The sequence below is a fragment of the Cebus imitator genome, unplaced genomic scaffold, assembly GCF_001604975.1.
Source record: "Cebus imitator isolate Cc_AM_T3 unplaced genomic scaffold, Cebus_imitator-1.0 Scaffold581, whole genome shotgun sequence".
In the NCBI taxonomy this organism is placed as follows: Eukaryota; Metazoa; Chordata; class Mammalia; order Primates; family Cebidae; genus Cebus; species Cebus imitator.
Genome location: NW_016107896.1, coordinates 558,859 through 563,026, shown reverse-complemented (window position 1 = coordinate 563,026; position 4,168 = coordinate 558,859). Strand labels below are relative to the sequence as shown.

The following is a 4,168-nucleotide window of genomic DNA, read 5'->3' as shown; positions in this document are numbered from 1 at the left end:
TCTGGAACCTGCCTTACCAAACACATCACCTCTCCTATATCACCCGATGAGAGCGGCTCCCTGAGAGCATTTCAGGGGGTTGTTACCAGCATATCAACAACTCCAAGGCCAGACCTGACTTCCAAATTATGATGAAATTGAGTTGAGTTTTGGAGGCCTGGCCTCTTAAATGGGTTGGTGAAAATGACTGGGGCTTTCTCCTCTGCTTTTAGCAGGTCCCCGGTAAGCCAATAACTACTCTCCCTCATGTCTCAACTTCCACTTCCATGAAAAAGGGGTGCGGTTGACATTTTCACCGAGCCACAGCCGTCACCCACTGCAACGCTGAGGTTGTACACAGGTGGCCCAGGCAGCAAGTTTCTCCCAAACGCTGTTGAACTGGCGCTCTGCCTGGAGTGCGCCAAGGCCGATGGCACGAAGCACAAGGTCTGAGGCAGGCCTCGGGCCACGTTCCGCAGCAGTTAGGAAAGCAGGCGGCTCCTTGGGTGCAGGAAAGACCAGAGGGAAGGATAGAGAGAGGAACCCCAGCTGCTCAGCTGGAGGTGGGACCCGTGGATGTGGGCAAAAGCGAGGTGTACTTCGAGGAGTCACACCCTTCTCACTGTCCAGCCCAGATTTATCCCTCATACCCCTCTCCAAACTCGCTCCCCAAGGACAGGGGCAGCAGGGGATGGGGCAGGCCTGCTTTGCCAGGTCCACGTCACCCTGCCTCTCCCACTGAGCCCGGAGCCAGGCTGTCAAAGCGCCAGTAGGTGGTGGAGAGAACGCCCGCAAGCCCGACGAGGCGCCCCGCCTCTCTCTCTTTTTTTTTTTTTTTTTTAAATGGAGTTTCGCTCCTGTTACCCAGGCTGGAGTGCAATGGCACGATCTCGGCTCACCGCAACCTCCGCCTCCTGGGTTCAGCCAATTCTCCTGCCTCAGCCTCCTGAGTAGCTGGGATTACAGGCACACCCCACCATGCCCAGCTGATTTTTTGTATTTTTAGTAGAGACGGGGATTCACCATGTTGACCAGGATGGTCTTGATCTCTTGACCTCGTGATCCACCCGCCTCGGCCTCCCAAAGTGCTGGGATTACAGGCGTGAGCCACCGCGCCAGGCCCCGCCTCTCTTTTTAAGACTGTGCCCCGGAGCCCGGAATATGCTGGGATTGTAGTCCTGCAGTCCTGCAGTCAAGGGACTAGGGGCGGTTCAGAGACTACAACTCCCAGAATGCATAGCGAGGCACGCACCGCCGTGTTTCCAGGGTTTCGCACCGCCCTCAGCCCTGCGCATGCTGGGATTGTGATACTGTCGCCTCGCCACCCACGGGCGAGGAGCAGTTAAGAGGCTCCAGCCCCCAGGATGTGCTGACGGCACCCGTTTGCACCCGCCCCCTGCGCGTCTAGAGCGGGCACCCCATGCGGAGGGGATCCTGGCTGTTCCCAAGTCTCGCCTGCCTGTCGGGAGCCTGCGCGGCCCGGGCAGCAAATCCCAACCTGTGACTGTGACGCGGCCCCTGCCCGAGACGCTGGCGTCTTGACCTGTGCGAAAGTCTGATTTTCACAAATCCGCACGGGGCTGGGGGCCTTTCGCGTCGTGCGGAGGGTTGCAGCGGTTAGGTCTGCCGTCCCGCCGCCCCGCGCACACCTTTTCTTCCCTCGCCGCGTCCTCTCCCGCATCCCTGCCCCTTCCTCTGCCCCGCGCCGCTGCTGACAGGCGTCGTGCAGCCAAAGGCCCGCGGGCCTACCAGTTGTCAGGCTTTTTGGGAGCCCCTGATGGGAGCTCCCTGGTAAGTGAAACCGTCAATTAACTGCCTAAAATGACAGTACCCCACCTCGGGCATCTTTGCACTTGCCCCTGCCACCTTTTCCTCTGTCTGGACTGTCACAAATCCTCCTCTGCAACCTGAGAACACCCTATTGGTGTTCTGGGCCGGCTGCGTGGCCTGCACACCTGGGCCAGGCCTCTCGCAGGGATGCTGCTGCCACTGTAATAAAGAGGAGAAAACGTCACAGGAAAAAGGCCTGACTCCTTTATACGGTCAGGATACTCAGCCACACAGAGAAGGGACCCCTCTAAGCCACTTTGGGAGCCACATCTACCACCTCTGTGACTCCCGCACAGCCTGGTTCCCAGGAATCAGGTTTCCTGGTGTTAACTCGGGCCAAGAGGACAAAACAGGACCGTTTGTTTTCCCTAAAACATTAAGAAAGTTTGCATACTGGCTCATGTACAATGTCTTTTTGCCCTGAATAGGGCTCCCGTAGAAACTCTTTTAAATATCTCTCTGGAACCACTTTTAGTAATTTGTAGTAATTTGCTGAAGGAGCGTAATGGTAATCATCTTAATTCATGTTTTTCTTTTAGTTTTTCAGATTAGGTAATTCATACTGTTCATTTCTGAAACTGAAGTAATGCACAGCTTCAATTCTGTGCAGGGAGGATACAGTAGGAGAGAATATCTTTCTGGAGAATCACTTTTACTACAAGATTTGTAAAAAACAAATTTATTTCCAAGGTAAGAGATTAAAGCAAGGCTAGAAAGTCTTCTGCCTCTAATAACACTTAGTCATCTCTGCCTCAGATATGAAATTTTCTCCAAGATAAAAACTCTCATCAAAGATAATCTATTTTCCATTATAAATAGTAAACATTCTTCATTATAAATAGTAAAAATTAGAAATCATAGAAATCCAATCAAAAGCCCTGTCCTGCCAGTTTTTAAAATCTCAATATGGCCTGTTATGGTTTTACTTGGATTTTCTTTTTGGAATTTGTTGACTGCTTCGATATAAAAATTGGGGTTTTAACCAATTTTTGCAAGTTTTCAGCTATTAGTTGTTACTTTTGTACTCATTTAATTTTTCTGTCTCTTTACTCTCTTTCTGTGACACAATCTTCCCACAGATTAAGACTCTGTTTATTTTCTTCAAACTTTTTAAAACTTTTTTTTTAGATTGAATTATTTCTGTTGTTTTGTCTTTTTCTAATCTATGAATTAACCTAAAAGTACTATTTAAAAATATCATTATCTCTCTATTTGGTTCTTTTTAATAATGTACATTTCTCTGCTGAGATTCCACATGTATTCATTCATTATGAGAATGTTTTTTCTTCACCCCATTTAATAGCTGCTCTCAAATACTTGACTGCTGATAACAACATCTTGGACATTTTGGGGATAGCTTCTAATGCCTATGTTTTATCTTGTGTATGGATTACATGTTTGTGTTTCTTCACATGTTTCTTAAATTTTAAACTTTTATTTTAAAAACTATAAATAATACAGAGACTCTGGATTCCGTTGTATTCCTCTGAAGAATTTGTTATTTTTTGAACAGGGAGTTAATTTGGCTGGATTCAAATTTAAATACTGTTCTCCTTTTCATGGGCACAGCTAAAATTCTCATTCAGTTCTTATTCCCACGTATATCCTATGTATGATATATAGATGTGTGTTTCTATATAACAACATATGACATTGTATCCAGAATTTACCATTGTTATTTGTAAGAGTATTGTTCAGGCTGGGTGTGGTAGCTCACGCCTGTAATCCCAGCACTTTGGGAGGCCAAGGCAGGTGGATCACCTGAGGTCAGGAGTTGGAGACCAGCCTGGCAAACACGGTGAAACTCTGTCTCTACTAAAAATACAAAAAAAATTAGCTAGGTGTGGTGGCACATGCCTGTAATCCCAGCTACTCAGGAGGCTGGTGGGAGAATCTCTTGAACTTGAGAGGCGGAGGTTTCAGTGAGCTGAGATCATGCCATTGCACTCTAGCCTGGGCAACAAGAGAGAAACTCTCAAAAAAGATAAAAAAAAGTAACGTTAGCCACAAGATTAGAAATTATGATTTAGGAGGCATACAGCTGGAAGCTACAAGATTCTTATCCTCCCTAAACTTCTCCTCAAGATCAGTGTTTGAGATATTTTGCAAACCCTGCACTTGACGGATCAGCTGGCTCCACCCAGATCGATTAACGGGCTCATCTGATCTTGTGGTCCCCACCCATGGACTGACTCAGTTCAAGGAAAGAAAACAGCTTCTCCTCACCAACTAAGTTATCCTTAAAAATTCTGCTCCCGGCCGGGCACGGTGGCTCACGCCTGTAATCCCAGCACTTTGGGAGGCAGAGGCGGGCAGATCACGAGGTCAAGAGATGGAGACCATCCTGGCCAACACGTTG

General features: G+C 48.1%; 1 long non-coding RNA gene across 1 annotated transcript; it reads left to right on the top strand.

Annotated features, from left to right (window-relative positions):
* The first annotated feature begins 1,295 nt into the window (after positions 1-1,295).
* On the top strand, positions 1,296-3,273 carry LOC108294474. The gene is made up of 2 exons (XR_001821058.2): positions 1,296-1,479; positions 2,349-3,273. It is a non-coding gene; the product is annotated as an uncharacterized LOC108294474 (long non-coding RNA).
* Positions 3,274-4,168: the final 895 nt, after the last annotated feature.